The 13,560-nt window shown below is 49.2% G+C and overlaps 1 protein-coding gene across 1 annotated transcript in view; it reads right to left on the bottom strand.

The window, feature by feature from the left end:
* Positions 1-13,560, bottom strand: part of LOC140375899 (calpain-2 catalytic subunit-like) — a 68,430-nt gene that overhangs the window by 36,452 nt on the left and 18,418 nt on the right. The window lies entirely within an intron of this gene.

The raw sequence follows: 13,560 nt of genomic DNA, 5'->3' as shown, positions 1-13,560 counted from the left end.
TAATGCCTAAAATCACAACAGCGGTTAGACAAGTGTCCCCTGTCCTCAGACAAATGTCCCAGAGTCCCCTGTCCCCCCTGTCCTCAGACAAATGTCCCAGAGTCCCCTGTCCTCAGACAAATGTCCCAGAGTCCCCTGTCCCCCCTGTCCTCAGACAAATGTCCCAGAGTCCCCTGTCCTCAGACAAATGTCCCAGAGTCCCCTGTCCTTAGACAAATATCCCAACATCCCCTGTCCTCAGACAAATGTCCCAGAGTCCCCTGTCCTCAGACAAATGTCCCAGAGTCCCCTGTCCTCAGACAAATGTCCCAGAGTCCCCTGTCCTCAGACAAATGTCCCAGAGTCCCCTGTCCTTAGACAAATGTCCCAGAGTCCCCTGTCCTTAGACAAATGTCCCAGAGTCCCCTGTCCTCAGACAAATGTCCCAGCATCCCCTGTCCTCAGACAAATGTCCCAGCGTCCCCTGTCCTCAGACAAATGTCCCAGCGTCCTCTGTCCTCAGACAAATGTCCCAGCATCCCCTGTCCTCAGCCAAATGTCCCAGCGTCCCCTGACCTCAGACAAATGTCCCAGCATCCCCTGTCCTCAGACAAATGTCCCAGCATCCCCTGACCTCAGACAAATGTCCCAGCGTCCCCTGTCCTCAGACAAATGTCCCAGCGTCCCCTGACCTCAGACAAATGTCCCAGCGTCCCCTGTCCTCAGCCAAATGTCCCAGCGTCCCCTGACCTCAGACAAATGTCCCAGCGTCCCCTGTCCTCAGACAAATGTCCCAGCATCCCCTGACCTCAGACAAATGTCCCAGCGTCCCCTGTCCTCAGACAAATGTCCCAGCGTCCCCTGACCTCAGACAAATGTCCCAGCGTCCCCTGACCTCAGACAAATGTCCCAGCGTCCCCTGTCCTCAGACAAATGTCCCAGCATCCCCTGTCCTCAGACAAATGTCCCAGCGGCCCCAGTCCTCAGACAAATGTCCCAGCATCCCCTGTCCTCAGACAAATGTCCCAGGGTCCCCTGTCCTCAGACAAATGTCCCAGCATCCCCTGTCCTCAGACAAATTTCCCAGCGTCCCCTGTCCTCAGACAAATGTCCCAGCGTCCCCTGTCCTCAGCCCTGCTGCTACAGCACAAACAAAAAGACTGCTTTGGACAAGAAGCTGTCCATTTATTTGAACTTTGTGTGTTCTACCTGAGCACGAAGAGAGAGGAGGGAGAGCCAATCAGAGAAGAGAGAGGAGGGAGAGCCAATCAGAGAAGAGAGAGGAGGGAGAGCCAATCAGAGAAGAGAGAGGAGGGAGAGCCAATCACAGAAGAGAGAGGAGGGAGAGCCAATCAGAGAAGAGAGAGGAGGGAGAGCCAATCAGAGAAGAGAGAGGAGGGAGAGCCAATCAGAGAAGAGAGAGGAGGGAGAGCCAAAGTGAGCACCCAGGGATGAGCCCCGGGCGCAGAGCAGCAGTGTAAGACGCTTCTCTGTCGCTGAACTCCTGCCCGCTCTGTCACATGTGAAGTGTTCAGATTCAAGACAGATAGAGACTGTGTGTGTCCCTCGTGTCCCTCGTGCAAATAATGACAAAAAGTCACGTGGGCATGTGCACGGGGGAGTGGCATGTGCACGGGGGAGGGGCATGTGCACGGGGGAGGGGCATGTGCACGGGGGAGGGGCATGTGCACGGGGGAGGGGCATGTGCACGGGGGAGTGGCATGTGCACGGGGGGGGGGCATGAGCACGGGGGAGGGGCATTTGCACGGGGAAGGGGCATGAGCACGGGGGAGTGGCATGTGCACGGGGGAGTGGCATGTGCACGGGGGAGGGGCATGTGCACGGGGGAGTGGCATGTGCACGGGGGAGGGGCATGTGCACGGGGGAGGGGCATGTGCACGGGGGAGGGGCATGTGCACGGGGGAGTGGCATGTGCACGGGGGGGGGGCATGAGCACGGGGGAGGGGCATTTGCACGGGGAAGGGGCATGAGCACGGGGGAGTGGCATGTGCACGGGGGAGTGGCATGTGCACGGGGGAGTGGCATGTGCACGGGGGAGGGGCATGTGCACGGGGGAGGGGCATGTGCACGGGGGAGGGGCATGTGCACGGGGGAGTGGCATGTGCACGGGGGGGGGCATGAGCACGGGGGAGGGGCATTTGCACGGGGAAGGGGCATGAGCACGGGGGAGTGGCATGTGCACGGGGGAGGGGCATGTGCACGGGGGAGGGGCATGAGCACGGGGGAGGGGCATGTGCACGGGGGGGGGCATGAGCACGGGGGAGTGGCATGTGCACGGGGAGGGGCATGTGCACGGGGGAGTGGCATGTGCACGGGGGAGGGGCATGAGCACGGGGGAGGGGCATGAGCACGGGGGAGTGGCATGTGCAAGGGGGAGGGGCATGTGCACGGGGGAGTGGCATGTGCACGGGGGAGTGGCATGTGCACGGGGGAGTGGCATGTGCACGGGGGAGGGGCATGTGCACGGGGGAGGGGCATGTGCACGGGGGAGGGGCATGAGCACGGGGGAGGGGCATGTGCACGGGGGAGGGGCATGAGCACGGGGGAGTGGCATGTGCACGGGGAGGGGCATGTGCACGGGGGAGTGGCATGTGCATGGGGGAGGGGCATGAGCACGGGGGAGTGGCATGTGCAAGGGGGAGTGGCATGTGCACGGGGCATGTGCACGGGGGAGGGGCATGTGCACGGGGCATGTGCACGGGGGAGGGGCATGTGCACGGGGGAGGGGCATGTGCACGGGGGAGTGGCATGTGCACGGGGGAGGGGCATGTGCACGGGGGAGGGGCATGTGCACGGGGGAGTGGCATGTGCACGGGGGAGTGGCATGTGCACGGGGGAGGGGCATGTGCACGGGGGAGGGGCATGTGCACGGGGGAGGGGCATGTGCACGGGGGAGTGGCATGTGCACGGGGGAGGGGCATGTGCACGGGGGAGGGGCATGTGCACGGGGGAGTGGCATGTGCACGGGGGGGGGCATGAGCACGGGGGAGGGGCATTTGCACGGGGAAGGGGCATGAGCACGGGGGAGTGGCATGTGCACGGGGGAGGGGCATGTGCACGGGGGAGGGGCATGTGCACGGGGGAGTGGCATGTGCACGGGGGGGGGCATGAGCACGGGGGAGGGGCATTTGCACGGGGAAGGGGCATGAGCACGGGGGAGTGGCATGTGCACGGGGGAGTGGCATGTGCACTTCCACCTGAGTTCTCACATCACCAAAAAATCGTCCATTTCGCCTTTAAGGAAAATAACACTCACAAATGACACAAATAAACAAATAAACACATAAATGTGACTTATAAACATTAGATCAATTTCTTGAATTAATTAGTGACAATAACATCGATCTTCAGCTCCAACTGAAACGTGGCTTCAACAAGACGACTACGTCAGACTAAATGAGTCCACCCCACCCACCCATGTAAACCCCACCCACCCATGTTAACCCCACCCACCCATGTAAACCCCACCCATGTTAACCCCACCCACCCATGTAAACCCCACCCACTCATGTTAACTCCACCCACCCATGTAAACCCCACCCACCCATGTTAACCCCACCCACCCATGTAAACCCCACCCACACATGTTAACTCCACCCACCCATGTAAACCCCACCCACCCATGTTAACCCCACCCACCCATGTAAACCCCACCCATGTTAACCCCACCCACCCATGTAAACCCCACCCACTCATGTTAACTCCACCCACCCATGTAAACCCCACCCACCCATGTTAACCCCACCCACCCATGTAAACCCCACCCACACATGTTAACTCCACGCACCCATGTAAACCCCACCCACCCATGTTAACCCCACCCACACATGTAAACCCCACCCACCCATATTAACTTCACCCACCCATGTAAACCCCGCCCACCCATGTTAACCCCACCCACCCATGTAAACCCCACCCACCCATGTAAACCCCACCCGCCCATGTAAACACCACCCACCCATTTAAACCCCACCCACCCATGTTAACCCCACCCACCCATGTAAAGCCCACCCACCCATATTAACCCCACCCACCCATATTAACCCCACCCACCCATGTAAACCCCACCCACCCATGTTAACCCCACCCACCCATGTTAACTCCACCCACCCATGTAAACCCCGCCCACCCATGTTAACCCCACCCACCCATGTTAACCCCACCCACCCATGTTAACCCCACCCACCCATGTTAACCCCGCCCACCCATGTTAACTCCACCCACCCATGTAAACCCCGCCCACCCATGTAAACCCGCCCACCCATGTAAACCCCACCTACCCATGTAAACCCCACCCACACATGTTAACTCCACCCACCCATGTAAACCCCACCCACCCATGTTAACCCCACCCACCCATGTAAACCCCACCCACACATGTTAACTCCACCCACCCATGTAAACCCCACCCACCCATGTTAACCCCACCCACCCATGTAAACCCCACCCACACATGTTAACTCCACCCACCCATGTAAACCCCACCCACACATGTAAACCCCACCCACCCATGTAAACCCCACCCACACATGTTAACTCCACCCACCCATGTAAACCCCACCCACACATGTAAACCCCACCCACCCATGTAAACCCCACCCACACATGTTAACTCCACCCACCCATGTAAACCCCACCCACACATGTAAACCCCACCCACCCATGTTAACCCCACCCACCCATGTTAACCCCACCCACACATGTAAACCCCACCCACCCATGTAAACCCCACCCACCCATGTTAACCCCACCCACCCATGTAAACCCCACCCACACATGTAAACCCCACCCACCCATGTAAACCCCACCCACACATGTTAACTCCACCCACCCATATTAACCCCACCCACCCATGTTAACCCCACCCACCCATGTTAACCCCGCCCACCCATGTAAACCCCACCCACCCATGTAAACCCCACCCACACATGTTAACTCCACCCACCCATGTAAACCCCACCCACCCATGTAAACCCCACCCACACATGTTAACTCCACCCACCCATGTAAACCCCACCCACCCATGTTAACCCCACCCACACATGTAAACCCCACCCACCCATATTAACTTCACCCACCCATGTAAACCCCGCCCACCCATGTTAACCCCACCCACCCATGTAAACCCCACCCACACATGTAAACCCCACCCACCCATGTAAACCCCACCCACCCATGTAAACCCCACCCACCCATATTAACCCCACCCACCCATATTAACCCCACCCACCCATGTAAACCCCACCCACCCATGTAAACCCCACCCACCCATGTAAACCCCACCCACCCATTTAAACCCCACCCACCCATGTTAACCCCACCCACCCATGTAAACCCCACCCACCCATGTAAACCCCACCCACCCATGTTAACCCCACCCACCCATGTAAACCCCACCCACCCATATTAACCCCACCCACCCATATTAACCCCACCCGCCCATGTTAACCCCATCCGCCCATGTAAACCCCACCCACACATGTTAACTCCACCCACCCATGTAAACCCCACCCACCCATGTTAACCCCACCCACACATGTAAACCCCACCCACCCATATTAACTTCACCCACCCATGTAAACCCCGCCCACCCATGTTAACCCCACCCACCCATGTAAACCCCACCCACACATGTAAACCCCACCCACCCATGTAAACCCCACCCACCCATGTTAACCCCACCCACCCATGTTAACCCCACCCACCCATATTAACCCCACCCACCCATGTAAACCCCGCCCACCCATGTTAACCCCACCCGCCCATGTAAACACCACCCACCCATTTAAACCCCACCCACCCATGTTAACCCCACCCACCCATGTAAACCCCACCCACCCATGTAAACCCCACCCACCCATGTAAACCCCACCCACCCATGTTAACCCCACCCACCCATGTAAACCCCACCCACCCATATTAACCCCACCCACCCATATTAACCCCACCCGCCCATGTTAACCCCACCCGCCCATATTAACCCCACCCACCCATGTAAACCCCACCCACCCATGTTACCTGTCACACCTCCAGGAGCACAGAGGTGGGCGTGGCAGTGATCCCACACTCGACTCACAAGTCCTAAAACTAACAACACATGTCACTCATTTAAAGCCTCATGTGTCAATCACATGTCCAAATATGAGAAACAAAAAGGAGTTTTGTTCATAGTTTTCTCCCGACCTCCTGCTCCATATTCAGAGTTTTATGACTTTAGATCAAACTTAGAGTTATCCTGGGATACAATAGTTATAGCTGGAGACTTTAATATCCACGTTCATCTGGAGCTCTGTCCTCTTCTTCTGACTCATTCTATCTAACAATATGTATTTTTAATTCCACTTGCAAACTGTTCACAGCCGTCTTTGTCTCACTCCTGGGTCTCTGGTCTCTGGTCTCTGGTCTCTGGTCTCTGGTCTCTGGTCTCTGGTCTCTGGTCTCTGGTCTCTGGTCTCTGGTCTCTGGTCTCTGGTCTCTGGTCTCTGGTCTCATGTTGTCAGTTTATGGTCTTGTTTCTTGTCGGGACACGCCCAGCCTCTTACACAACTCTGACTCACATTCCTGCTCTGTGGACCAATCAGAGCAGGGCACGTGCAGAACGATGAGACCCTATGAAGCGCACGAGTAGAACGATGAGACCCTATGAAGTCCACGTGCAGAATGATGAGACCCTATGAAGTGCACGTGCGGGATGATGAGACCCTATGAAGCGCACGAGCAGAATGCTGAGACCCTATGAAGCGTACGAGCAGAATGATGAGACCCTATGAAGCGTACGAGCAGAATGATGAGACCCTATGAAGTCCACGTGCGGGATGATGAGACCCTATGAAGCGCACGAGCAGAATGCTGAGACCCTATGAAGCGTACGAGCAGAATGATGAGACCCTATGAAGCGTACGAGCAGAATGATGAGACCCTATGAAGTCCACGTGCGGGATGATGAGACCCTATGAAGCGCACGAGCAGAATGCTGAGACCCTATGAAGCGTACGAGCAGAACGATGAGACCCTATGAAGCGCACGAGCAGAATGATGAGACCCTATGAAGCGCACGAGCAGAATGATGAGACCCTATGAAGCGTACGAGCAGAATGATGAGACCCTATGAAGCGCACGAGCAGAATGATGAGACCCTATGAAGCGCACGAGCAGAATGATGAGACCCTATGAAGCGCACGAGCAGAATGATGAGACCCTATGAAGCGTACGAGCAGAATGATGAGACCCTATGAAGCGCACGAGCAGAACGATGAGCTGGATGTAACGATGTGCCACCTAAGGGTCGATCTTTTGACATGCCTCTCTAAAAATGCATTAAATTAAATCTTTTTGACGTGGACAAAACGTTTCCGTGGAAACGTGACACGTCCAAAATCCTGTTTCCAGATTTAAATGAAAAGTAAAAATGTGGAGAGAAGAATCCTAATGTCACAATAAACACATTTAACATCAAATGATCTAAACTAGAGACGACTAAAGTGACAGAGACACAGGGCCAAGAGATCTAAGTGATCTTCTCTTTCCATCACTGTAGATCTAAACTTAGATCTAAACTTAGATCTAAACTTAGATCTAAACTTGGATCTGGAAAAGGAACAAAAAACACACTTTGGACATTTAATGCTCGACTCAATGTCCCACAATCTGTCCAAAAGACAAAGACATTGAGACGTTTGTAGAGGAAAAGTGGCTCCTCCCATTCTCTGGGACGCAGCTAAGGCAGGTTTGAGGGGCAGAGTTATTGCTGTCGCCAAAAAGAAACAAAGGCAGAATTTTTTTTAATGATTTGTTAAATATGAAAGTGACTAAATTATCAGCTCTAAAGACACACCTCAGAGTGTATAAAGCTCTAAAGACGCACCTCAGAGTGTATAAAGCTCTAAAGACACACCTCAGAGTGTTATAAAGCTCTAAAGACACACCTCAGAGTGTATAAAGCTCTAAAGACACACCTCAGAGTGTTATAAAGCTCTAAAGACGCACCTCAGAGTGTTATAAAGCTCTAAAGACGCACCTCAGAGTGTATAAAGCTCTAAAGACACACCTCAGAGTGTTATAAAGCTCTAAAGACGCACCTCAGAGTGTATAAAGCTCTAAAGACACACCTCAGAGTGTATAAAGCTCTAAAGACACACCTCAGAGTCTATAAAGCTCTAAAGACACACCTCAGAGTGTTATAAAGCTCTAAAGACACACCTCAGAGTGTTATAAAGCTCTAAAGACACACCTCAGAGTGTATAAAGCTCTAAAGACACACCTCAGAGTGTTATAAAGCTCTAAAGACGCACCTCAGAGTGTTATAAAGCTCTAAAGACGCACCTCAGAGTGTTATAAAGCTCTAAAGACGCACCTCAGAGTGTATAAAGCTCTAAAGACACACCTCAGAGTGTATAAAGCTCTAAAGACACACCTCAGAGTGTATAAAGCTCTAAAGACACACCTCAGAGTGTATAAAGCTCTAAAGACACACCTCAGAGTGTTATAAAGCTCTAAAGACACACCTCAGAGTGTATAAAGCTCTAAAGACACACCTCAGAGTGTATAAAGCTCTAAAGACACACCTCAGAGTGTTATAAAGCTCTAAAGACACACCTCAGAGTGTATAAAGCTCTAAAGACACACCTCAGAGTGTATAAAGCTCTAAAGACACACCTCAGAGTGTTATAAAGCTCTAAAGACACACCTCAGAGTGTTATAAAGCTCTAAAGACACACCTCAGAGTGTATAAAGCTCTAAAGACACACCTCAGAGTGTTACAAAGCTCTAAAGACACACCTCAGAGTGTTATAAAGCTCTAAAGACACACCTCAGAGTGTTATAAAGCTCTAAAGACACACCTCAGAGTGTATAAAGCTCTAAAGACACACCTCAGAGTGTATAAAGCTCTAAAGACGCACCTCAGAGTGTATAAAGCTCTAAAGACGCACCTCAGAGTGTTATAAAGCTCTAAAGACGCACCTCAGAGTGTATAAAGCTCTAAAGACGCACCTCAGAGTGTTATAAAGCTCTAAAGACACACCTCAGAGTGTTATAAAGCTCTAAAGACGCACCTCAGAGCGTATAAAGCTCTAAAGACACACCTCAGAGTGTTACAAAGCTCTAAAGACAAACCTTAGAGTGTTATAAAGCTCTAAAGACACACCTCAGAGTGTTATAAAGCTCTAAAGACACACCTCAGAGTGTATAAAGCTCTAAAGACACACCTCAGAGTGTATAAAGCTCTAAAGACACACCTCAGAGTGTTACAAAGCTCTAAAGACACACCTCAGAGTGTTATAAAGCTCTAAAGACACATCTCAGAGTGTTATAAAGCTCTAAAGACACACCTCAGAGTGTTATAAAGCTCTAAAGACACACCTCAGAGTGTATAAAGCTCTAAAGACACACCTCAGAGTGTTATAAAGCTCTAAAGACACACCTCAGAGTGTTATAAAGCTCTAAAGACACACCTCAGAGTGTATAAAGCTCTAAAGACACACCTCAGAGTGTATAAAGCTCTAAAGACACACCTCAGAGTGTTATAAAGCTCTAAAGACACACCTCAGAGTGTATAAAGCTCTAAAGACACACCTCAGAGTGTATAAAGCTCTAAAGACACACCTCAGAGTGTTATAAAGCTCTAAAGACACACCTCAGAGTGTTATAAAGCTCTAAAGACACACCTCAGAGTGTATAAAGCTCTAAAGACACACCTCAGAGTGTATAAAGCTCTAAAGACACACCTCAGAGTGTTACAAAGCTCTAAAGACACACCTCAGAGTGTTATAAAGCTCTAAAGACACACCTCAGAGTGTTATAAAGCTCTAAAGACACACCTCAGAGTGTATAAAGCTCTAAAGACGCACCTCAGAGTGTATAAAGCTCTAAAGACGCACCTCAGAGTGTATAAAGCTCTAAAGACGCACCTCAGAGTGTTATAAAGCTCTAAAGACGCACCTCAGAGTGTATAAAGCTCTAAAGACGCACCTCAGAGTGTTATAAAGCTCTAAAGACACACCTCAGAGTGTATAAAGCTCTAAAGACGCACCTCAGAGTGTATAAAGCTCTAAAGACGCACCTCAGAGTGTATAAAGCTCTAAAGACACACCTCAGAGTGTATAAAGCTCTAAAGACACACCTCAGAGTGTTACAAAGCTCTAAAGACACACCTCAGAGTGTATAAAGCTCTAAAGACACACCTCAGAGTGTTATAAAGCTCTAAAGACACACCTCAGAGTGTTATAAAGCTCTAAAGACACACCTCAGAGTGTATAAAGCTCTAAAGACACACCTCAGAGTGTATAAAGCTCTAAAGACACACCTCAGAGTGTTACAAAGCTCTAAAGACACACCTCAGAGTGTTATAAAGCTCTAAAGACACATCTCAGAGTGTTACAAAGCTCTAAAGACACACCTCAGAGTGTTATAAAGCTCTAAAGACACACCTCAGAGTGTTATAAAGCTCTAAAGACACACCTCAGAGTGTATAAAGCTCTAAAGACACACCTCAGAGTGTATAAAGCTCTAAAGACACACCTCAGAGTGTTACAAAGCTCTAAAGACACACCTCAGAGTGTTATAAAGCTCTAAAGACACATCTCAGAGTGTTACAAAGCTCTAAAGACACACCTCAGAGTGTATAAAGCTCTAAAGACACACCTCAGAGTGTATAAAGCTCTAAAGACACACCTCAGAGTGTATAAAGCTCTAAAGACACACCTCAGAGTGTTACAAAGCTCTAAAGACACACCTCAGAGTGTTATAAAGCTCTAAAGACACATCTCAGAGTGTTACAAAGCTCTAAAGACACACCTCAGAGTGTTATAAAGCTCTAAAGACACACCTCAGAGTGTTATAAAGCTCTAAAGACACACCTCAGAGTGTATAAAGCTCTAAAGACACACCTCAGAGTGTTATAAAGCTCTAAAGACACACCTCAGAGTGTATAAAGCTCTAAAGACACACCTCAGAGTGTATAAAGCTCTAAAGACACACCTCAGAGTGTTATAAAGCTCTAAAGACACACCTCAGAGTGTATAAAGCTCTAAAGACACACCTCAGAGTGTATAAAGCTCTAAAGACACACCTCAGAGTGTTATAAAGCTCTAAAGACACACCTCAGAGTGTTATAAAGCTCTAAAGACACACCTCAGAGTGTATAAAGCTCTAAAGACACACCTCAGAGTGTATAAAGCTCTAAAGACACACCTCAGAGTGTTACAAAGCTCTAAAGACACACCTCAGAGTGTTATAAAGCTCTAAAGACACACCTCAGAGTGTTATAAAGCTCTAAAGACACACCTCAGAGTGTATAAAGCTCTAAAGACGCACCTCAGAGTGTATAAAGCTCTAAAGACGCACCTCAGAGTGTTATAAAGCTCTAAAGACGCACCTCAGAGTGTATAAAGCTCTAAAGACGCACCTCAGAGTGTTATAAAGCTCTAAAGACACACCTCAGAGTGTATAAAGCTCTAAAGACACACCTCAGAGTGTATAAAGCTCTAAAGACGCACCTCAGAGTGTATAAAGCTCTAAAGACACACCTCAGAGTGTTACAAAGCTCTAAAGACACACCTCAGAGTGTATAAAGCTCTAAAGACACACCTCAGAGTGTTATAAAGCTCTAAAGACACACCTCAGAGTGTTATAAAGCTCTAAAGACACACCTCAGAGTGTATAAAGCTCTAAAGACACACCTCAGAGTGTATAAAGCTCTAAAGACACACCTCAGAGTGTTACAAAGCTCTAAAGACACACCTCAGAGTGTTACAAAGCTCTAAAGACACACCTCAGAGTGTTATAAAGCTCTAAAGACACACCTCAGAGTGTTACAAAGCTCTAAAGACACACCTCAGAGTGTATAAAGCTCTAAAGACGCACCTCAGAGTGTTATAAAGCTCTAAAGACACACCTCAGAGTGTATAAAGCTCTAAAGACACACCTCAGAGTGTATAAAGCTCTAAAGACACACCTCAGAGTGTTACAAAGCTCTAAAGACACACCTCAGAGTGTTACAAAGCTCTAAAGACACACCTCAGAGTGTTATAAAGCTCTAAAGACACACCTCAGAGTGTTACAAAGCTCTAAAGACACACCTCAGAGTGTATAAAGCTCTAAAGACACACCTCAGAGTGTTATAAAGCTCTAAAGACACACCTCAGAGTGTTACAAAGCTCTAAAGACACACCTCAGAGTGTTATAAAGCTCTAAAGACACACCTCAGAGTGTTACAAAGCTCTAAAGACACACCTCAGAGTGTTATAAAGCTCTAAAGACACACCTCAGAGTGTTACAAAGCTCTAAAGACACACCTCAGAGTGTATAAAGCTCTAAAGACACACCTCAGAGTGTATAAAGCTCTAAAGACACACCAAAAGAAGGGAAGGAGCGACTGGACTGTGCCTCATACGATAAGATGAGGACATAAGACCATCTTTACACACAATGAGACACACACAAGAGGACATAAGACCATCTTTACACACAATGAGACACACACAAGACAACATAAGACCATCTTTACACAATGAGACGCACACAAGAGGACATAAGACCATCTTTACACAATGAGACGCACACAAGAGGACATAAGACCATCTTTACACAATGAGACGCACACAAGAGGACATAAGACCATCTTTACACAATGAGACACACACAAGAGGACATAAGACCATCTTTACACACAATGAGACACACACAAGACAACATAAGACCATCTTTACACACAATGAGACACACACAAGACGACATAAGACCATCTTTACACAATGAGACACACACAAGACGACATAAGAGCATCTTTACACACAATGAGACGCACACAAGAGGACATAAGACCATCTTTACACACAATGAGACACACACAATGACACAAACACAACTAAACAAAGATGGAAGAATAAGTCTGGACTTCTTTATTTAAAGTGCTGAACAAATGTAAAATACATGATTTAATACAAATATTGGGTCTTTATGACGGGCCATAAAACATTAAAATTACAACAACAAAAAATCAGATCCACTGACTCTGGACAGAGGAGTGAGACAGGGCTGTGCTTGGTCTCCTCTTTTGTTTGCTTTGTACTTGGAACCATTGGCTCAATATATTAGACACACACACACACACACACACACTCACACACACACACAAACACACACACCTCGTTTTGCTCTTTATGCAAATGTCTTTGGATCCAGCTTCACCTGATTCTAAACCTGCTGGCCAAAGCTCTAAAGTCTTTCAGAGCTCTAAAGTCTTTAAGAGCTCTAAAGTCTTTCAGAGCTCTAAAGTCTTTCAGAGCTCTAAAGTCTTTAAGAGCTCTCAAGTCTTTAAGAGCTCTAAAGTCTTTAAGAGCTCTAAAGTCTTTCAGAGCTCTAAAGTCTTTAAGAGCTCTAAAGTCTTTAAGAGCTCTCAAGTCTTTCAGAGCACTAAAATCTTTAAGAGCTCTCAAGTCTTTAAGAGCTCTAAAGTCTTTAAGAGCTCTAAAGTCTTTCAGAGCTCTGAAGTCTTTAAGAGCTCTAAAGTCTTTCAGAGCTTTAAAGTCTTTCAGAGCTCTAAAGTCTTTAAGAGCTCTA

This window comes from Eucyclogobius newberryi, unplaced genomic scaffold, assembly GCF_026437365.1.
Source record: "Eucyclogobius newberryi isolate DKJ021-1_F unplaced genomic scaffold, fEucNew1.0.hap1 SCAF_352, whole genome shotgun sequence".
Classification (NCBI taxonomy): domain Eukaryota; kingdom Metazoa; phylum Chordata; class Actinopteri; order Gobiiformes; family Gobiidae; genus Eucyclogobius; species Eucyclogobius newberryi.
The sequence above is the reverse complement of the archived record's forward strand: the minus strand, read 5'-3'. Positions and strand labels throughout refer to the sequence as shown.